General features: G+C 43.0%; 1 long non-coding RNA gene across 1 annotated transcript; it reads right to left on the minus strand.

Moving 5' to 3' along the window:
• Positions 1–6,457: 6,457 nt before the first annotated feature.
• On the minus strand, positions 6,458–7,863 carry LOC136545249 (uncharacterized). Its single transcript, XR_010780966.1, has 2 exons — positions 7,806–7,863; positions 6,458–6,733 (listed from the first exon to the last, which is right to left on the minus strand). It is a non-coding gene; the product is annotated as an uncharacterized lncRNA (long non-coding RNA).
• Between the last annotated feature and the right edge of the window lie 16,216 nt (positions 7,864–24,079).

Genomic DNA, 24,079 nt, shown 5'->3' on the forward strand with positions numbered 1-24,079 from the left:
GAAATTTGTAAAGATAAAAGTTGTAGATCTATAGTAGGGCTACAAATCTTATTTAGAAATCAACAGCTAACTCTCGACAGATCACGAGTTAAATCAAGCCAAAGTTGAGGTCATGAAACTGAAACTCAGTTACAACACTTAGAAAATTTTCAGAGTTTCAAATTAGATCTCAAAACTGACTTGTGGACCATTTTTGAACATGTTGTGCACATTTTCATGAGGTGGCCATAAAATAACTTTTGTTCCTTATATAATTCTCTACAACTTTGCTTTAGGTTGCTCAGACATGCAAACATCCTAAGCTACACTTTTTAAATAGTCAAACACAGGAGCTCTAGGGGTCCAAATTGGTCAACCATGACTTGGAAACCTAATTAGGCAAAGTGATCAACATGAACAATGTTCCAAAAGACATTCTATGTGTAACTAAGTTACTTACAAGCATTTCTAGCCACACCATGCATTGGTCACACAAGAGTCAAGCAAGATATATACTGAAACAATGAAAAACACAAGAAATGTTGCAAATGTTTCATAGTCATGTTTCACATGTTTCGTGATCTTGTTGCATAGTATTAACTAATCTTGTTTCACTAAGTGAGTGGCATATGTTGCACTTAAGTATTGCACACTTTACATTTCATAAAAGAACAACACACATGAAATATACAAAACATTGCAGTGTTTCGAAATTATGTTTCATGTGCTATAAGTTCACGAAGGGATGCATGATGCTCATGTTCATGAAATGCAGTGCAAATGTGGAAGCTAAACACCTGGGGTGTTACAGCCCTCCCCCCTTATAAAAATCTCGTCCCGAGATTTGAAAAGCGTACCATTGTTGATAGAATTCCTTATAACCATCCCTCAAATAATCTTCCCTTTCCCATGTTGCATCGCGTTCACTACCCTGATTGCTCCACATGACTTTATAGAACTTGACTACCCGACTCCGAGTCACTCACTCACGAGTGTCAATCACTCGAATCGGCTTTTCTTCAAAGGTCAAATCAGATTTTAACTCGATATCCCCCAATGGAACTCTCTCTTCAGGGACGCGAAGACATTTCTTCAATTGGGATACATGAAAGACATTGAAGATAGCACTCATCTCAGGAGGTAATTGAATCTTGTACGCCACTTTACCACTTTGTCCAATGATTTCAAATGGACCAACATATCTCGGTGCAAGCTTTCGCTTCACACCAAAGCGTTGGACACTTTTCATAGGTGAGACTTTCAGATAAACGAAGTCCCCAACTTCGAATTCAATAGGTTTTCTACGTCGATCAGCATAACTTTTCTGCCTAGCTTGAGCTGCGGCCATGTGGGTTTGGATAGTACGGACTTGTTCTTCGGCTTCTTGAACGAAATCAATTCCATAATATCTCCTTTCACCGGCTTCTACCCAGTTCAACGGGGTTCTACACTTCCAGCCATACAAAGCTTCAAACGGTGCCATCTTTATGCTCTCTTGATAACTATTATTGTACGAGAATTCAGCTAGGGGTAACCATTTTTCCCATGAGCCCTTAGCCGAGATGACACAAGCTCTCAACATATCTTCTAAGATTTGATTCACTCGTTCAGTTTGCCCATTGGTTTGCGGATGATAGGCAGAACTTCTTACGAGCTTAGTCCCTAATAATCCATGTAAGTGCTCCCAAAAGCGAGCAGTGAACTGTGGTCCTCTATCTGAGACAATAGTACGAGGGATCCCATGAAGTCGGACTATCTAGTTGAAGTACAACTCCGCATAGTCAGTTGGACGAAAGTCTATGCGGACCGGAATGAAGTGTGCCGACTTGGTCAGTCGGTCCACAATTACCCAAATTGAGTTAAAATTCCTCTGAGTGGTAGGGAGTCCAACTATAAAATCCATACTTATCTCTTCCCATTTCCAACCTGGAATAGAGAGTGGCTGAAGTAATCCAGCTTTCATGTGTACCGCCTTGACCCGACAACAAGTGTCACACCTAGCCACATAAGCGGCTATCTCTTTCTTCATTTTGGTCCACCAAAATCGAGGCTTTAAATCATGATACATTTTACTACTACCAGGATGAATAGATAGTTTAGAGGAATGAGCTTCGGATATGATTTGATTTCTAAGCTCTCTATCCTTCGGAACTACCAACCTATCCTTGAACCATAACACGCCTTCCTCATCTACTCGAAAATGTTTGGTTTCTTGCTCTTTCATCTTGCGCTTGATGTGAAACACATCTGCATCTGTCTTCTGTAGCTCGATAATTCGACTCTGTAGAGTACAACTGATAGTGATGTTGTGCAGGACTGCAGGATGGAGGAGCTTTGACAAATGGACATCACTCTCAATCAACGAGTGGCAATGAGACTTTCTGCTTAAGGCATCCGCGACGACGTTTGCCTTGCCAGGGTGATAGTGCACTTGAAGGTTATAATCTTTGATCAACTCGAGCCATCTTCTCTGACGCATATTTAACTCTGGTTGAGTGAAGATGTACTTGAGACTTTTATGATCAGTGTAGATGTTGCACACATTGCTAAGTAGATAATGTCTCCAGGCCTTCAAAGCATGAACAACTGCAGCAAGTTCCAAGTCATGCATTGGATAATTCACTTCATGCTTCCTAAGTTGGCGAGAGGTATAAGCGATGACTCTACCCTCTTGCATAAGAACACCTCCTAACCCAATACCTGATGCATCACAGAACACATCAAAAGGTTTCTCGATATCCGGTTGCGCCAAAACCGGAGCCGATGTTAGAAGAGTTCGCAGGGTATGGAAAGCCGCATCACACTCAGGAGTCCAGACAAACTTCATGTCTTTTTGCAGCAATCGAGTCATAGGCTTGGCTATTTTAGAGAAATCCGGGATGAAGCGACGATAATAGCCAGCCAACCCCAGAAAACTCCGAACCTCGTGCACCGAGATGGGAGCCTTCCAGTTCAATACTTCTTGCACCTTGGTGGGATCAACCATAATTCCACCATCGGACAACACGTGTCCAAGAAAAGGTACCTCACGAAGCCAAAATTCACATTTGCTGAACTTTGCATACAGCTGGTGTTCTCGCAATCTAGTAAGAACCACCCGCAAATGTTCAACATGATCTTCTTCGTTCTCAGAATAGACCAGGATATCATCTATAAATACCACCACAAATTTGTCCAACTCAGGCATAAACACTGAATTCATCAGATACATAAAATGTGCGGGGGCATTGGTCAATCCAAAAGACATAACCAGGTACTCATATAGACCATATCTTGTAGAGAATGCGGTTTTTGGGACATCCTCAGGCCAAATTTTGATTTGATGATACCTAGATCTCAAATCAATCTTGGAAAAGACTTTTGCTTTAGACAACTGATCAAACAAGATATCTATGCGTGGCAGAGGGTACTTATTCTTGATTGTAACTGCATTCAAGGGTCTATAATCTACACACATGCGTAGAGATTGATCCTTCTTCTTTACAAAGATGGCTAGGCACCCCCACGGAGATGAACTAGGGCGGATAAGGCCTTTCTTTAGCAGTTCATTCAACTGGGTCTTAAGTTCAGCTAGTTCATTGGGAGGCATTCTATATGGCCTTCTAGAGATGGGAGCTGTACCAGGAAGCAACTCTATCTTGAATTCTACTTCTCGATCCGGGGGCAATCCAGGCAAATCATCGGGGAAAACATCCGGAAAGTCACACACGACAGGGATATCTGCCAGAGACTTTGCTTGCACCGCATTGGTCATGCAAGAAAGACTGATATCCTTGGGTAACTGTACTAGAAAACCCTCCTGATTGCTAGGATCTCTGAGCATAACTACCCTAGTCGATGTATCGATAAGCACTCCATGACGGCTCATCCAGTTCATTCCCAATATCACATCGATACCTAGCCCCGGTAAAATTACCAGATCAACCTGATAACTTCGCCCTTCTATCACAAATTGTACATCCCCAACTACCAGCTTGGTTGGAATAATACCACTAGCAGCCCTTATACAATAACCCTCACCCTCAACAGTATATGTTTTCTGCATAAACTTGGATGCAAATGATGGACTAATGAAGGAATGCGAAGCACCTGAATCAAATAGTACAACTGTGGGGTGTTGGTCAATTAGAAACTTACCGGCAGTCACAACCTCTCTTGAAGGAATCTCAGTAATATTAGTGTGGTTCACTTGTCCTTGACGGCCACCCTGGTAATTATTCTTCTTAGGGTAAGGGCATTCCCTTGCCTAGTGGCCTGTTTTGTTGCAGTTCCAGCACGGCATGTTGCTTGGTGGAGCCCTGGAACTGCCCTGACTGGTAGTGCCCTTGGGAAGAGCAACTGTAAATGCCTTGCGAAACCCAGTCTTGGCGGGATTCTTCTTCTGCGGTGGGCGAAACTTGGCGGCTGACGCTGGAGGACGAAATGGAGTCCTTTGTGCGACGGGAGCCTTAGATTGTGAGGCACCCGCCTCATAGGCCCTCTTACGACTTTTTGAAGCCGCATATACAGCATTGTTGTTCTCTTGCGATAAAGCATCACTCACAAACTCATTAAAATGAGCGCACTTGCAATTTCCCATGGTCTTCATTAGTTTGGGGCTAAGTCCCCGCTTGAAGCTAGCAATCTTCTTAGCCTCGGTGTCCACAAACTCGGTGGCGTACCTTGCAAGGTTGTTGAAAGCTTGCAGGTATTCATTCAGGCTCTTGTTTCCCTGAGTCAGCTTCATGAACTCTGTATGTTTGATCGCCATAAGACCAGGAGGAATGTAATTTCCCCTGAAAGCAGACTTAAACTGATCCCAAGTGATTTGGGCATTAGCAGGCATAGTGGACCAATGATGACTCCACCAGATGCCAGCAGGTCCATGAAGTTGGTGCGATGCGTATTCAGTTTTGAGCACCTCAGTCAAGCGGAGTAGACGGAACTTCTGCTCAAGAGTATTCAACCACTCATCAGCTTGTAGAGGCTCATCAGCCTCCTTGAAGATTGGGGGTTTCGTGTCAAGGAAATCCTTGAAATCACTGTATTGATTTGGATCCGGTCCTTGGCGTGGACCACGGCCATCACGATTCGCAATCGTACGGAGGGCCTCGGCCATAGTGCGCTGTCCTTCCGCAAGCATTGCTATAAGTTCCGTTGGTGTGGGTGGTGGTGGCGGAAGATCATCATCATCACTCGCACCGGCGGAACAAGTACGAGGCATCTGCACAATGCGCAACCAGTAATTATTGATGATGTCAGCACATTGGAGAGGAACAATACAATCGTGCCAAACTGTATTTACTGACGAGAATGAAAACTTCATACAATAAACAGAGGCAATAATTCATTCTCCAATCACCACATTATCAAGTAGATTACTAGCGCCATACGCAGTGCATTCCAACAGGACAAGTTTTTAAACTTCACCAACGTTACGCATCCTGAAGGGAGCGAATTAAAGTACATTACCAGTATGACTACAAAAGCTTAACTCGTGAGACTTGCTAACGAACTACTCGTCGAAGTGATTACTGTCCACATTGGAGACACCTTGGACTTCTTCTAGGTATTCCTCTCCTTCAAACTTCTTGCCGAGAGATTTCACTTTAAACTTGGGATAAGCAATTATAAGGGAGGGAGTAATGCAATATGAATGTCATGAGTGAATATGATGCATGCTCGTTCCGTACGTCTTTACAAACCTAAGAAATTTTAAGCTTTAGCGGACTATACGGTGGCATACATACGTTCTCTCAATTAGCGGTAACTAGTCGATCTACACGGTGCGTTGTTAGCGTACCTGCAGAAAAACTTCATTGCAGCCCAACCCAACAAGATATAATGCTAATTACACAAGTAGTACTAAGATACTCTCCATATATACATCCCCCGATATATATACTTCGGTATCCAAACTACCCGAGAAATGTACCCCCAATTAAGTACTTTCATATATACATGTATGCAACATGTAAATACTCCAGTAACCACAACTAACTCTCCCCTAGACCGACGGTTGGACGGTCATGCTCTCGCAACTCACACTTACCTTAGCGTAGAGGCAATTGATCCATACATTACCATTCAAACGAATGGCATCCATGCAATATCACGCCGCATGGACGACGAAATAGAAACAATCAATTCCCCCAGTTAGTAATTATATATAAGCCACCTAGAAGTCCTTAAGTGGGCTATAAGGGATGTGATCACCAGTATACCATAAAAATTTTTAGTTTTGAACACTTATATATAACTATAAGTTTGAAAACCATTTTAACAACAAAAGCTTTTTGTTTTAAATAGCCATAAGATATGTTTAATGTTGAATCTAGCTCTGATACCAGCTGTCACAGAACCGACCAATTTATAAGAGCACAAGTACAAAAACAATCATCGAAACGATCAAATTCTCGAACTTGAGCCCATATAAACCCGGTAGTCAACCGAAATCTCGAAGGACTTCAAACCAACTTGCATACAACCAAGATCACAGTAATCCAACATAACATATCGTACGTTACAACATTTCGCAGATGTTCGCAAATAGATTACATCATCACAGAGTCATTGTTATTACAAAACAAGTCTTGTAAAACATGCGGAAGCAAATAGTTTAACTCACACACCGAGTTCAAATACACATACTGGTTGGTTGATCACAGACCGCAAAAGCATTCAGATAAGAGAGAGGAGATCATGCCCATGATCTAGTCCTCATCACCCGCCGGGTGGAGACAGTACTTGCAGAATCCCTGATATAGAAGGTCATCTGCAACAAGAGGGAAATAAACCCTGAGTACGGGAATGTACTCAGCTAGACTTACCCGTCGAAAACCAAACAAATGACACCAAGGATTATGCATAGCTTAATGTAGTGGAGCTGGCTGACACTTTCTTTTTGTAGAAAAGCATAAGTAATAATGATCAACTCTTAACCTGAACTAGCAGTGACTTTTTAGCCATTAACCTGTCATCTATATTAGCACCTGTACTAAGCAACCATTTTATTAGGGTGCAAACATTAATAACCATATCAGGTATTCATTGTGGCAACCTTATCATCATCCATTTAACCATATCGTTAAATTAATTGAATCTATGTTGCCGCTGCTCAGTCAAGTTCTCACTATCCGGGAGAGACGGTGATTCGAATCGATTCCTATCCAGCTGGAGGGGTATTCCTAAACACAAACCCTGCTTCCCCCGTCAGGGTCGCAACAAGTCACCTTTGGTACGATTCAGGAGTCGCGAGTCCGAACAGATCGACATTCTCAGAGACCCACTCTGCCAAGGTTGTTCGGGACTCTAACCCGCCTTGGACTTATGCCAATGGCTCTCCGCACCTCCTTACTACCTCCAGAATGTCGCCACTGCTCGCGTCCCTGGCCTGAGTCGAGCTACTAGGCTTCACGGTCGGAACGACTTATCCGGCCAGCTAAATGTTAGGCTGTGTTCAACATGACATGAGGACATACAGTGTATCAGTCCTTAAACGACTCAGACGGAGTCACTATGTTCAAACCTACACAAGACCCCGCCCGGTCTTAATTCATTATTCACATGGTTCTTTTCCACGATAGCAAATATAGCCAACCGTGATCCACCTCATCCTAAAGCTCACAGGTGATAGGAAATCACCTGACTTCTACCGCACTAAGCATGGCTAAGCATTTAACCTGTCCTGAACTTAAATAGGATTCCAGTGCGATATCTGGACAAGGAAGGATATATAATGCAGCAATTGGTTCCAACCAATTCCTATACTTAATGCATCATCAACAATAAAAGATACTCAATGTATTTGTGAAAACATAGGAGGCTTAATATGCTCCGGGGCTTGCCTTTCAGGAATGAGGAAGGCTGGTGGTCAGGGCACTCGGGCAATTCCTCCGCGGCGACTGCTTCGTTGGTTTCCTGCACCTCGGGTTCCTCCTCCTAGTTGGCTCCCTCAAACTCCAGCAACGTCACTCCCTCCGGCACACCTATTGCATGAATGCGCAGATAAATATCATGGATGCACATGAACGAATGTCAGGGATGCTCGGGGAATGCACATGTTCGTTGTAGTTTGCATATTCCAACTTAAGCCCTATTCAAATCACTTTACTTACCAAGTTTATACAACCTAATGTATAATTGCTCATCTTCAGTTAACGACCTAGCACCTGCACCTAAGCATATTCTCAAGTTAGGCTAACCCCTAAACAATCAACGAGAACATTGCAACCACATACACTCAAGCAATTGTATTTCAGCAAAATGAATACTATGTAGCGGTGCAGTAAACTAGCTATAACTGGAGATTTATAAATCCAATTGATATGCAACAAGACAATCTGGAAAGCTTATAAAATTGTCTACAAAACATTTTCAGACCTCAAAGCATGATTCAAACCTTTACCAGGTCGAATTCATCAATCAACAGAAGTCTATCCTCATAAGGCAGAGAATCAGCAAAAACTGCAACCTAACTTTAAACAGCTGTAGTTTCTAAACTACTGGGCCAAATGCCCTCAAATTTTGACAGGAGCTAGCTACCAATTTATCTACAACTCTGGTATTCAACTCATTCATAGAAAACCAATTTATCATGGGGAGCTTTCTAAAGTCCCCAGATCTGTCCAGAGGGACATGATGCAAACAATTAATTATTAACTTATGATATAAACACTTAATTGGACAAAACTAACTTTACTGATATATCACACATATCACAAGAACACCAGAAAGTAGGGGTTTTATCACCAAAACATTTCCTCTAATACCTTTCTTAATTTATTTAATTAATTAGAGAAAATAGTAAACATATGTGAAAGCTACACCATTAAATCTACAAAAATTACAGTAGACCCTACATGGTCCAAGTAGACTACCATAAAAATTTCACACCATTTTAGTAAGTACAACAGCCTACACAAAAATGGTAAGACAGAATGGCTTAAAATGGCATAATTAGGAAACCTTAGTGAAAAGTGTCAAGCAACAGATTTCATATTTTTCCTAGCATCTATACGGTACCAAGATACTACCTACCAAGTTTCATGGCCATAGTATTCATAATTAATTTACTAAAATTCACCCAAGTATCTACCAATGATAAAAGGAAAATCTATAACTCAAAAACTACACATGCAATGACTCTCAAATTTTAACCAGAGCTTCTACTATACAAGACTAGCTTACCTACAAAATTTCATAATTTTTGGATCACAGAAACTCAAGATATGATTTAAACAAGTTTGCATGCACTCAAAAACACTTTTCAAGTTCCTATTTAATTCATCCAAAATTTCTACATAAAGTGCTCAAGACATATTTTTCTTAAATACTAGACCTAACTATGAGTCTAACAAAATTGGAATTACTCAATTTGGATCTACAAAACAGGAGATACAAAAATATCAAATCAACATTCAAAACTGCATTTTTGAACTAGCTTAAGAATCCCTAGCCACTGACGTGTGGGACCCGGCTGACAGCCGACCCCACCCGTCAGCGATATAGAACAGAGGAGGCGGCTCCAACGACGCGGCACACGGCGAGGCTCGCCGGCGACGGCTCCTCCGGCGAAAACGAGTGTACCAACGTGCTCCCCTAAGCAACCCGCACCGACTGGTACCAAGAACATGACCTATTTCTAACCCTAGCCTTGCCGGCGGCGAGAGCAGCGGCGGTGCGCAAGGTACGGCGGCGCTCCGACGACGGCGACCCGCCATTGTCCCGCACGAGCTCGGTACGAGCTTTGCAAAACCACGGCGAAGCTTCCTAGGCGAACTACGGTTCCGAGGTGCAGTGCAGGTGCCTGGCCATGTGCGCCGGCCAGCGGCGGCGCTCTGGGCACGCCGACGAGGTCAGCGGCCCGGCGTGAATACATCGAACCACCGAACTACATCTATAGGGTAGAAACTACAGCTAACAGGGAAGCTCATGCTTGCGCTAGCTAGAACGGAGACAAGCCAGGCATGGCCAGCGACGGTGAGCTCGTGTATGCGGCCATGGCAGCCATGGCGAGAGCGACCGGCCGTTCCGGCATGCCCACGCGGTAACGTCTAACGTTACTCCTACCCGAGCACCAGCAAGCTAGGAGGGTACTAGGATGGTAGAGAGCTCGGTGAGAGAGGGAACAGGGAGATGGGGCCACGACGGCCGTGCGAGCGGCGGCGCTCTGGCCGGCCTCCCGCTCAAGCGCATCGCAAAATGTGGCTCACCTAACGGGGCAACACGAGTGTGAAGAAGTGGAGATCGTAGCGGCGATGGTGGTGGAGCTATGGCCGTGATCAATCGGACAAAGGCGGTGAGGCTAGGGAGCTGGACGGAGGCAGAGCTCATGGTGGCGCTAGCGGTGGTGTGCTCGGCAATGGAGAACAGCGGCTTCGCGAGAGCGGGCGAGCGGAGGAGAAGTGGAATGGCAGAACGCGTGCGGAGGGTAGCAGGGCGTTCGCCACTTCAAGATGGCCAGCGCACGGCGCGGTCAGGGCGAGCCGAGCGCGTGGCGGACACGCGGCGGCCATCATCTGTTGCCGGTCGGCACTGTGCCGGTCTGAACTTTTCGTTTCAGTTTCCATTGAACCGACTGACAGCGAAACTTCGTCGTGTTGGCACGGCTAACTCGTTGCTCAAAAGTGAAATTCGTAAAGATAAAAGTTGTAGATCTATAGTAGGGCTACAAATCTTATTTAGAAATCAACAGCTAACTCTCGACAGATCACGAGTTAAATCAAGCCAAAGTTGAGGTCATGAAACTGAAACTCAGTTACAACACTTAGAAAATTTTCAGAGTTTCAAATTAGATCTCAAAACTGACTTGTGGACCATTTTTGAACATGTTGTGCACATTTTCATGAGGTGGCCATAAAATAACTTTTGTTCCTTATATAATTCTCTACAACTTTGCTTTAGGTTGCTCAGACATGCAAACATCCTAAGCTACACTTTTTAAACAGTCAAACACAGGAGCTCTAGGGGTCCAAATTGGTCAACCATGACTTGGAAACCTAATTAGGCAAAGTGATCAACATGAACAATGTTCCAAAAGACATTCTATGTGTAACTAAGTTACTTACAAGCATTTCTAGCCACACCATGCATTGGTCACACAAGAGTCAAGCAAGATATATACTGAAACAATGAAAAACACAAGAAATGTTGCAAATGTTTCATAGTCATGTTTCACATGTTTCGTGATCTTGTTGCATAGTATTAACTAATCTTGTTTCACTAAGTGAGTGGCACATGTTGCACTTAAGTATTGCACACTTTACATTTCATAAAAGAACAACACACATGAAATATACAAAACGTTGCAGTGTTTCGAAATTATGTTTCATGTGCTATAAGTTCACGAAGGGATGCATGATGCTCATGTTCATGAAATGCAGTGCAAATGTGGAAGCTAAACACCTGGGGTGTTACAGTGACAGCGGACCAGCCATGGCGTCGGGCCCGTGATGGCAATGGTAGGGCGTCGCGGGGCAGCATGGCCAGGCCAAACGACCCCAGTGTCCCACCGAGTGTGGTGGTGCACGTGTGTGCATGTGTGCGCGTGTCCGTCGGACAACCAACCCTGCAACGCCGAGTGCCCGAGGCACGGTGACCATGCCCACGCGATGAAACCGACCGGGAACGTGCCATGCACACTTTTTAAAGCGTCCTAAAAATCAAAATCGTTGATTCAATCGCCAAACCACCTATGCTATACTTAAGAGGGCATGTTAGGCTACTAAAACAAGCCCTAAAACCACACCACTCCTTAACCTAATTACTCTACAAAAATTGCCAAACTTAGCTTTGTCAAACCATTTTTCAGTCTTAGAAATTCGACTAAGTCTTGATCGGATTCACGTCAAATTCGATTTCCAACCTATTAGACCGGTTAGCTTGTGAATCCATTATTCGGCCATAGGTATTTCATAGTCATCTACATGGTTTGTACTTCTAACTTTATTAAAGTTTCGTATATACGTTCTATAGTGTTTTCGTTCAATAAAAATTCATGAACATCTGTACTGGATAATTTCATACGTCACAAACAGCCTTTTGTTATGCATTTCCCTTGGTCATTTTAAGTTACGTAAATTGATTTACACCCTATATTACATACATTAACACATAAATATGATGCTCATGCGATGTTTTAGTAAATGATTTATAGTGTAACACCGAGGGTGTTACAGTGACTTCCAACTTAAGGAATCAGCCACCACATTAGCTTTTCTAGGGTGATAATGAACTTCTAAGTTATAATCCTTGATTAACTCAAGCCATCTCCATTGCCTCATATTCAACTTGGATTGAGTGAAAATATATTTGATGCTCTTGTGATTCGTAAAAATGTGTACTTTATTTCCCAACAGGTAATGTCTCTAAATTTTTAGAGCGTGCACCACTGTAGCTAGCTCTAAATCATGGGTGGAATAATTCAACTCGTGCTTTTTCAATTGACGTGAAGCATAAGCGATCACATGTCCATCTTGCATAAGCACACATCCTAGTCCAGTCCTAGAGGCATCACAATACACATCAAAAGGCCTATCAATATCTGGTTGGGCAAGAATAGGAGCAGAGGTAAGAAACTTCTTTAGGGCTTGGAAAGCTTCTTCACAAGTCAGACTCCATACCAACTTGACATCCTTTTGGAGCGACTTGGTCATTGGTTGAGCTATTTTGGAAAAATCAGGGTTGAAGTGCCGATAATACCCAGCAAGATCAAGGAACTGACGAATCTGATGCACTGACTTTGGGGATTTCTAATTTAACACGTCCCACACCTTGCCAGGATCCATAGAGATGCCTTCGGGTGTCAGGACATGTCCCAAAAACTGCACTCGATCCAACCAAAACACACACTTGCTGAATTTGGCATACAGCTTGTGTTCCCTTAACCGAGTCAATACTATCCAAAGATGTTGTGCATGCTCTTCATTGTTCTTGGAGTATATCAAAATATCATCAATGAACACCACTACAAACTTATCCAACTCCAGCATAAAGACTGAGTTCATGATGAAAGCATCTAGGCCCCTAGTTGGGTATCGATGATTAATGACAACACGAGATTACTATGACTAATGTGTGTTTTGTAGAGGCAAGTTAAGTTAGGTCATGGTAATGGAAATTGATTGGGCAATCATGGTTGTCATGCCCCTGGTCTTTTGTGTGTGATACTTCATGCATTCACGTTTACTTTCATGCATTGCATTATATACATGTGTTAGTGAGACTTATGTGACATGTGTGCTCTCTACATTTATATATATATATATATATATATATATATATATATATATATATATATGTCATGTCACTTGATTATGCTCATTTGCTTTGCTTCTACTTTTTACTCTAATTCAAATGAGCTTTACTTCATGTACTCATGCTTAATTCACATCTTTTGAGTACACCATGTTGGCTTGGGTCATATAAGCATGTCTAACCCCTTTTGTTCTTATTGTCAAAATCTTATATGAACCAAGAATGTTTAAAACCTCACTCATCTCTTTTACATACTTGAGGTTGTGTTGTCATCAATCACCAAAAAGGGGGAGATTAAAAGCATCTAGGCCCCTAGATGGGTTTCGGTGATTAATGACAACACGAGATTACTCTGACTAACGTGTGTTTTGTAGAGGCAAGTTAAGTTAGGTTATGGTAATGGAAATTGATTAGGCAATCATGGTTGTCATGCCCCTGTCGATGGAAATCTATTCGGTTTTCAAAGGATGGATGACAAGGTTAAGGACGAACTAGTTCTAAGTGTCGTTTGGTGTTGGAGAGACACTTAGAGTAGTTTAGAACTTTGTTTTTCCTTTGGCCATACTATTAAGGGGGGTATGGACTAGCAGCTTGACCTAGGTGACTCTAATGGATTAGGTGTGGTGCACACTTGTCAAACTTAGCACTAGGTAGCTCAGAAATAGCCCTAAGATAAATTGGAGTCAACTTCATTCACGTAGGATTTTGAGTTGGAAGTGAATAGAGGGTCAAATGACTGACCGAACACTGGTCTGGTTGCGACCGGATGCTAGAGAGTGAGTCTGGTCAGTTCATTTGATCAACTGCAGTCGTCTGGTATTGATCGGACGCTGGTCTAGGTGTGACTAGACTCTAGAAAGTGAGTCCAATCAGTTCATTCGATGAACTGTAGTCGTCTGGTACTAACCGGACGCTGAGTGGAGGAGCACCGGACGCTAGGGTGCCTACATCTAGTCAACTCTAAAGAGGTTCTAGAATGGTTATTTCTTGACCGGACGTGTCCGGTTAGTGCTGATTGGACGCTGAGGTGCCTGCGTCTAGTTGACTCCAGTAAGGTTCCAGAATGTCTTTTTCTTGACCGGACGTGTTTGAAGTGCAAGGGAGAGCAAGAGCCTAGTGAGGTGATTGAGATTTGAGAACCCAAGATTAAGGACCTCATTAGTGAATACAGAGTAGCAAGTGTGCATCCACCTTTCTCATTAGGCTTATCTTGGTCAAGTGAGAGTTTGTGCTTATTACTCTTGGTGATCGCCATCACCTAGACGGCTTGGTGGTGATTAGGAGCTTGGTGATCATCCGACGGAGCTTGTGGATGACCCATGTCATGTTGTGAGCGGTTGTGGGCGATTCACCATAACAGAGTGTCAAAGAATCAGCACATAGAGAGCACTTGATCCTTGCGCGGATCAAGGGGGAGTTACACCCTTGCGCGGGTGCTCCAACGAGGACTAGTGGGGAGTGACGACTCTCTGATACCTCAGGAAAACATTGCCATGTTCCTTTCCCTCTCTTTACTTTGAGCATTTACATTTGAGCAATTCATTTCATGTCTTTATATTACTAGAATTGTCATGCTTGAATAGGATTGGAACCTAAGGTGCAAAACTTTTGTGCGGTAGAACAATAGAAACATATTCTAGGCACAAGGGGTGAAGTGGGCTAAGTGTAGGACTTAATTAATGCATAAAATTTAGAATTAGCCCAATTCACCCCCCCCCTCTTGGGCATCTTGATCCTTTGAATTGGTATCGGAGCCTCGTGCTCCCTAAATTAGGATTTACCGCCTAGAGCAAGATGTCCCATGGGGATGGACCTCCTCTTATCTTTGAGGGAGATGATTTTCCTTATTGGAAAATTCGCATGGAGGCATATCTAGAAGCTTTAGATGTTGGAATTCTTAGAGCCACCTCACAAGGCTTCCCAAAACCTAAGGATCCCACCAACCTTCAAGGCGATGAGGTTAACTACGAGAAATGGAATGCAAAGGCTAGAAACATCCTCTTTAGAGGCCTTTGCAAGGATGTCTTTAATTGTGTGTGGAACCACAAAGACGCCCATGCACTATGGTCGGACATTTGTGCGCTCCATGAGGGAACCAAGAGTGAGCATGAGGAACGCTACCACCTTGTGATGAAAAAGCTTAATTCATTTGAGATGCTTCCTAGAGAAACTACTAATGAGATGTATTCACACTTGAATATTCTTGTAGAGGAAGTTAATGGGCTTGGACTCACACAAATGTAACCCTCCGATGTTGTAAGAAAGATCTTGAGTGTCCTCCCCATTGACAAATATGGGCATATTGTGATGGTGCTTCATCAAAGTGATCTTTCCACCGCTACACCAACTCAAATTTTGGGGAAGATCAATGCACATGAGATGTACGTGCACATCACTCCACAAGATGGCTCTTCTTCCACCAAGAAGAAAGATTTGGCATTCAAGGCTAGCCAAGAGAAGAGAGGCAAAGCAAGAGTTGATCATGATAGCTCAAGTGATGATGAGATTGATGATGTAAGTCTTGCTCTCATGGTGAGAAGAACTACCAAGATGCTCAAGAAGCTAAACAAGAATGGTGTCAAGTTTGATGGCAAGAAGAAGAAATTCTTCACTAGTGATAAAAGGAAGCCCATCTCAAAAATGGAATGCTATAATTGTGGAGAACTTGGTCATCTAGCTCATCAATTCCCCAAACCTAAGAAAGACAAGTACAAGAAGTACAAGGGCAAGAAAGATGATTCAAGTGATGAAAATGATGATGAAAAGAAGAAGAACAAGCCATACAAGAAGAAGGAATTTCACAAGAAGAAGAAGAATGGCAAGGCATACATTGTTGGTGATTGGTTCATGGATATTGAATCATCAAGTGGCTCATCCGATGATGAAAGTGAGAATGAGAATGAGAAGGTTGCCGCTATTGTGATTAATTCTTCACTATCTTCATCGACATCGTCGCCATCATCATCTACACACATATGTCTTATGGCCAAGGGTGAATGAAAGGTACAAAATGATGGTGATAGTAGTGGTGATGATAATGCTAGCAATGATGAAAGTGGTAGTGATAGTGATGAAGAATTTGAATCACCTTCTTATGATGATCTTGTCAAGTTGCTAAATCAATATACTAAAATCATTAGAAAGACAAGAGCTAAAAATGAAAATCTAGAATTTGAGAAGGACCTACTCTTAGCAAAGTATGACATAGCCAAAAAAGCTAGTATTGAGCTTAGAGAAGAAAATAAAATTGTGTCATCCAAACTCAAGGAGCTCAAATCCTCTAAAAAGGAGCTTAGAGAAAAACATGATAAACTTGAGGGGATACATAATGAGCTCACCACTAGTTACAAGTTGCTAAAAGAAGAGTACACAAATCTCAAGATTAATCATGACAATCTTGTTATTTCTCATGAGTTATTATCCAATGAGCCACATGATGCTACTAATAATGTTGTTAAGATTGATATAGCTACATCATGTGATGACTTGATTATTGAGAGCATTGAGCAAGGTTCTAGTGGCAAAGGCAAGAAAGTGGTTGAGTTCGACAACTATAATGATTATGTCAAGCTCAAGAATGAGAATGAAAAGCTCAAGAAAGATCTTGAAAAGTTATCAACCACCAACACAATTGTGATAGAGAATCTTGACAATGATTATGATATAGCTCTTGAGAATGAGGAGCTTAAAGAAGAGAATAAGAGACTCAAGATGGAGAAAAATCATGATGAACTTAGAGAAGAAAACAAGAAGCTCAAGTTGGAGAAAGAACATCTCAAGAACGGGTTGAGCAAGTTCACAAGAGGACAATATCTCCAAAGTGAGCTACTCATGAACACTGTGATGAAGATGAATAGAAGTGGTATTAGGTACTTGACAAATCAAGAGAAGAAAGCTCAAGCTCAACATCAACAACAATACAAGTCAACGCCTAAGCCAAAGAGATGCTTTGAGTGTGGACAAGAAGGTCACTTTGCTCATGAGTGTCAAACTCCACCACCACAACCCTTGCCCAAGCATGTTAGACCCTTTGCCTTCAATGCTCACTATATGTTTAGAAAGGATTCTAGTGGAAAGATGAAAGTCATGTTCTTAGGTCCTCCCAACAAGAATAGGCCTAAGCAAATTTGGGTTGCAAAGTCACTAGTTGAGAATGTCAAGGGCCCTCATCAAGTTTGGGTCCCTAAACAATAAGCTTGATCTCTTGTGTGTAGGTGAACTACAAGACCGATGAAAGTCATTGGGTTATTGATAGTGGTTGCACTCAATATATGATCGGTGATTCTCGTATGTTCACCTCACTAGATGAAGAAATAGATGGTCAAGAAAGGATTATATTTGGTGATAATTCAAAGGGCAAAGTTTAAGGATTTGGCAAAGTTGCAATATTAAATGATCATTCAATATTAAATGTGCTATATGTTGCTTCATTGAGTTTCAACTTGCTATCCGTTGGCCAATTGTGTGATCTTGGCTTTCAATGTTTGTTTACCGAGAAGGAAGTGGTTGTGTCAAACAAAGATGATGATCAAGTTATATTCAAGGGCTTTAGATACAACAACCTATATCTAGTGGATTTCACCTTCAAAGATGCAAACTTGAAGACATGCTTATTCACCAAAACATCACTTGGGTGGTTATGGCATAGAAGACTTGCACATATTGGGATGAGCTCACTCAAGAAGCTAATGAAGAATGAATTGGTGAGAGGTTTGAAGGATGTGAAATTTGAGAAGGACAAGCTTTGTAGTGCACATCCACAACCTCCCCCTCAAGTGGTTAATAGAAGAAATTCACCCCTACTATAAGCACATCCACAAGATCTCATCATAGAGAGTCCTTCAAAGGGTATAATGACTCGCTCTCAAAAACTTGCTTCATTTATTGAACAACACTCGTTAGTTTCTTGCATTGAGCCTATGAATGTAGAAGAAGCTCTTCAAGATCTAGATTGGATAAATGATATGCATGAAGAGTTGAACAACTTCATCCGTAATGAAGTTTGGACACTTGAAGAGCGACCACAAGGTGCAAGAGTCATTAGATCAAAGTGGGTGTTCTGCAACAAGCAAGATGATCAAGGCATTGTTGTGAGGAACAAGGTAAGACTAGTTGCAAAGGGGTTCTCTCAAGTTGAAGGGTTGGATTTTGGAGAGACCTTTGCACCGATTGCAAGACTTGAAGCCATTCGTATCCTCCTTGCATATGCATCTCATCATGAAATGAAATTATATCAAATGGATATTAAAAGTGCATTTTTAAATGGCTTCATAAATGAACTAGTCTATGTTGATCAACCTCTTGGGTTTGAAGACCCTAGATATTCTAATCATGTTTATAGGTTGTCCAAGGAGCTATATTGGCTCAAGCAAGCCCCAAGAGCTTGATATGAACGCCTTCAGGATTTCCTCATAGAGAAGGGCTTCACCATTGGGAAGGTCGACACCATACTATTCACCAAGAAGCTTGATGGAGAGATCTTCATTTGTCAAGTATATGTTGATGATATCATATTTGGCTCATCAAATGAAGATTATTGTAAAGAGTTTGGTGAATTGATGTCGAAAGTTTGAGATGTCGATGATTAGAGAGCTTACATTCTTTCTAGGTTTTCAAGTCAAGCAAATGAGAGAAGAGATTTTCATCTCTCAAGAAAAGTATACCAAGGACCTTCTCAAGAGGTTCAAAATGGATGAATGTAAGCTAATCAAGACACCTATGCCATCAAATGGACATCTTGACCTAGATAAGGGATGTAAAACGGTTGATCAAACTCTCCACCACTCTATGATTGGTAGCTTATTATATTTGACCGCATCTAGGCCCGACATCATGTTTAGTATGTGTATGTGTGCTAGATTTCAAGCTAATCCTAAGAAAGCTCATTTGGTTGCCATTAAAAGAATCCTTAGGTACCTTAAGCACACACCAAACATTGGTCTTTGGTATCCCAAAGGAGCTAGATTTCAACTAGTTGGCTATTCTAATTCGGATTATGCCGGTTGCAAAATTGATCGAAAAAGCACATCCAGAGGGTGCCATTTGCTTGGCAGATCACTAGTGTATTGGTCCTCAAAGAAGCAAAATAGTGTGGCATTGTCCATCGCTGAGGCGGAATACATTGCCGCAGGTGCTTGTTGTGCACAAATTCTTTACATGAAGCAAACTCTTCTAGACTATGGTTTAGTTCTAGAAAAGGTTCCTCTCTTGTGTGACAATGAGAGCACGGTAAAGCTTGCTAATAACCTAGTTCAACACTCTTGCACTAAGCACATAGATATCCGCCATCATTTTCTTAGAGATCATATTGCTAAAAATGATATATCACTAGAAGGTGTAAGGACCGAGGATCAATTGGCGGATATCTTCACTAACCGCTAGATGAGGCTACATTTTGTCGGTTGAGGAATAAGCTCAATGTGCTTTACTTTAGTAACTTCACTAAAAATGAGCTTATGTTGTCTCTTGCATTGCATTGTATTATAAAACATGTTTAATTTTTAGTAATGCGCTTAGGGCTTGTCTAACATGGTTAAGATAACCGCTGAAAAGAGTGTGAAGAAGCTTAACTTTGGATCAAACTTGGCAAGCAACTAGACTAACTTTCAAGTATTGCATGGCATGTGCATGTGTGTTGCTTTGTCGCTTCTTTTTGGTTATCTTTTGAGCAACCGCTGTGTTTATCCACAAATAGGGAGAGCATTTGAAGCTCCTATTGGTTAATAAAACCCTATTGTGTAACCACATGTTGCTCTTCGCCCCTTTTATTGCATATTTTCTTAAAAAGAATTATAGCCTAAGGAAAAATACTTTGAAAATTTGTGGGCTTGAGAGAGGTCTCTCACATCAGTCCCAAATGGTGTTTATTTGTGTCTTATTGAAGTTGGGACTTGATTGGGAAAAGGCAGCGCGAAGGAACTTTGAAGATTTGCTAAAAATGGTGACCGGACGCTGCATCGGACTCTGCTTCTAGCGTCTGGTCAGTTCACAGGAGGTGAGCAGATGCAGCAAAGGAATGACTGGACACTAAACAGTGTTCCTCTAGCATTTGGTGTGAAGATGGCCCTACGTCCGGTCAAATGAAGAAAAAGCTGTCAGGATCGTCCAGACTCTGTTATGTGTCCGGTCAAGGGTAATCAGACGCGTTCGGTAGCAACTTGAGGGGTTTTGGACCTCTCTGTTGTCGACCGAACTCCGAGTGGCAGCGTCTGGTCGTTACCATCGGTATGTCCGGTCAGTTGAATCCGAGTGGATCTCTAATATATTTCCTTCTCTATCATGGGGGCCACCATATATATCTCTGTACGCCGCACCACTACTGCTGCCCTAATCCCATGTCACCACATCCCTGCCATCGCGCAGCCACCGCGCCCGTGCCACCGCATCCTCGTCGTCGCGCAGCCACCGTGCCCATGCTTGCCTCGCCATGCCCATGCCTAGTCCACGCCCACATCGCGCCGCTACACCCATGCTGATTTGCTCCACCCACACCGCGCTGCTCTGCTCCACCGCACCATGCCTATGCCACCGTGCCTGCTCCACCATCCCCACACCCATGACTGCGCTATCATGATTTTAGTCCAGGCACTAGAACCCTAGCCCTATGCATACCCTTGCCGATCCCGAGTGGTACCCTGTGATCCTCTCCTTTGCTTCTCGGTCATCGGATTATCAGATTTTATCAGGTAGCAAGCTATCGATTTCAATTTCTTATCTACTGCTTGCTTCTTAGGGTTTCTCACCTCTAGATGAATATAGTGATTATTTATATTTCCTATCTATTCCATCGTGCAGCGAGTCAGTGCTCTTGTGGTTGATTTGATTATGGCAGTTTTACTTGGGGCTAAGCCCGTGAGTACAGATTGAGGCCAAGCCTCACAAGTGTCAGTTGGCAGTTGTTTCTTGTTAGTGGCAGTGATTCTCATCAACTTCAGAGATGGCACGTTGCAAGAATGCTGGAGGTGGTCTCGATGATGAGGATCCAAGGCCTCCGCCTCACCTGACTGTTCAGCAAAAAGGAAAGGTGAAAACGATTACAAAGAAGAAGCACAAGATAGATGATGTTGAGGCAGAGAAAGCAGCAGCAGTGGTAGCCACCGCAGAGCCTGCAGAGAGAGGTGAAGCTGGCAGTGGCGTTCGCATTGGTGACCAGTTGTCACCTGCTTAGAGGGCCGCAGTCGAGAGGATTAAGGCTAGTCTTTCTAGTCCACCTGGGACTGTCATGCTTGGAGGACGACGTGTCTCTTTAGAGGAGAGTCAGACTTAGGGGGAGACTGAGCAGCAGACACAATCGGTAGAGTAGACAGAGGATGATCAGTAGGGAGAGTAGTTTGAGGCGGCAGAGTAGGTAGCACAGCCACAGCTTCAATGCTCTAGCCGTACATGCGCTCTAGTGTCATTGAGGCCTCAGACATAGAGGCGGGGCTCTCGTCCACCTCCTAGACCATAGGGTCCACCTCCGGTGGTTCACCCTGACCTGAGGACAGCCATAGTCAGACAGGTGCAGCAGCTATGGTTTGTTTAGTTTGAGGATTGGTTTTCGCTGAGGCGGGATGAGCGTGCATTAGAGCACTTCTACACTGTACTACAGGAGGACTTCTATAATGCATATCTTAACAGTGGTGTTTCTTTCAGATCTCAGCGGGTCTGCTCCATAGAGTCTTTAGTTGCAACTACAGGTGAGCAGATCTATCCTCATCTCTCTTATCCGCCAGGGTTGATAGATCTTCTTGGACGAACAGGCTACTATGTTCCATCATGGGTTCATGAGTTCTACACCTCTCTGTGGATTGACCTGAGACATAGGTTTATTCACCTTGCTTTCAGACACCATGATTATAGGCTCTAGAGCTCGAGGGTCAGAGAGATACTAAGGATTCCAAAGTCACCTATTTGCCTTCATGAGGTATGCTATGGTTAGACATAACCTCCGAGACACCCTCATGATGGACTTATGCCACCTACAGATCTTGTTAGACCATGCTTCATAGAGCCATTTGGCGAGGGGTCGAGCAGGACACCACGTGACCTTACACCTATAGCTTGGCTCCTTGATGCTGTTATGAGGAGAACTCTACTTGCGAGGATGGGCTACCGCGAGGGCCTAACATGTATTCAGCTATGGCTAGTGTATCACCTGGTGTCTCAGACTGTCTTTGATATTTGGGATGTGATACTTTTAGAGATGGAGGATACACTAGCAAAGGGCTTTAGAGGTCACCGTTAGCTGCCTTATGCTCATTGGATCACTTTCCTAATCTAAAAGGTAGTTACACAGAAGTCTCCTAAGACAATGGCAGAGTACACAGGTGCTACTACTAAGTTTCCGCCATATGACATGACCCAGATGCTATGTCATAGTAGTGCGAGGATACCTCGCTAGTCGAGCCATCACCCAGAGGTACCAGAGACAGCAGCTTAGCAAGATGAGATCATCAGAGGCATTGCAGCGATAGAGGAGGAGCAAATTGATGCACAACAGGAGAATGTGGTCGAGAGCGACCCGAGTGACAGCTCAGATGATGACTATCAGCCAATTTCGTAGATGGATCCTCAACCACATGACAAAGAGGCTAGTGGCTCCAGCTTCGCTCCACCATAGTCACCGCAGATAGACCCAACTCTTCTAGCTGTACTTGAGCGGATGAGGTAGGACTAGGCATGCTAGGCATAGGAGACCGCAACTGCACTTGCTCAGGTTTAGGCTCGATAGGATGAGTTTTAGAGGTAGCAGCAGGCCATGCAGCAGCAGTAGCTTATGATTCAACATCAGTTACTTGGCTTCATGCAGCATGTATTCACTACTATTGGGGTTGCTCCTTAGTAGTCTACACCTCAAATAGGCTAGCCTACTACCACCACTCTAGTGACTCTAGCTGTATAGCCCAGTGGGCTTTAGAGTCTGGGACCACCAGCTACTCAGTTTGCTTCACCTATAGAGCAGGTATCCTAGTGGTTTGCTTCACCAATGACAGCTTAGGGTCCTCACTTTACTCCTATTGCTACGAGCTTCACTCTGACTCAGAGTTCTTCAGTGTTAGTGACGGACACCCTAGTCTCTAGGAGTCTCAGTGCTACCTTCAGTGAGCTTATAGGGTAGCCTACACCTCCAGAGATACGAGTTACTATTCCTACCATAGTTGCTTTAGTTACCGGGACTACCGAGATGATTCTGTCATCTGTTGCATCATCCAAGCCACCTCAGACAGTCACTCCTACACTTGAGGCTTCAGCGATAGTGATAGAGGCAGATGTGGCTCCACTTCCTATAGTGACACTTCTAGAGTCATAGGCTATGCCAGTTACTGAGCAGACCTAGATCGTTCTACCTTAACTTCCAACTATAGAGGATTAGACCACTTAGAGTTTAGGGTCAGAGGATGATGTAGCTCAGTTCTACATCTCTCACCGCACCTCAGCGCCCGACTTGACTGCTCCTATCCTACCATCCGACCCTTAGGTTTTGGTGCTTGACGCCAAAGGGAGAGAGGGAGCAAGTATGTTAGATCTAGGGGGAGTGTTAGATCTAGAGGGAGCGTGTGAGATAGTCTCGATATGATTCTTTTGGTCTTTTGTGTGTGATACTTCATGCATTCATGTTTACTTTTATGCATTGCATTATATACATGTGTTAGTGAGACTTATGTGACATATGTGCTCTCTACATTTATATATATATATATATGTCATTTCACTTGATTATGATCATTTTGCTTTGCTTCCGCTTTTTACTCCGATTCAAATGAGCTTTACTTCATGTACTCATGCTTAATTCATATCTTTTGAGTACACCATGTTGGCTTGGGTCATATAAACATGTCTAACCCCTTTTGTTCTTATTGTCAAAACCTTATATGAACCAAGC

This window comes from Miscanthus floridulus, chromosome 3 (assembly GCF_019320115.1).
Source record: "Miscanthus floridulus cultivar M001 chromosome 3, ASM1932011v1, whole genome shotgun sequence".
NCBI classification, from domain to species: domain Eukaryota; kingdom Viridiplantae; phylum Streptophyta; class Magnoliopsida; order Poales; family Poaceae; genus Miscanthus; species Miscanthus floridulus.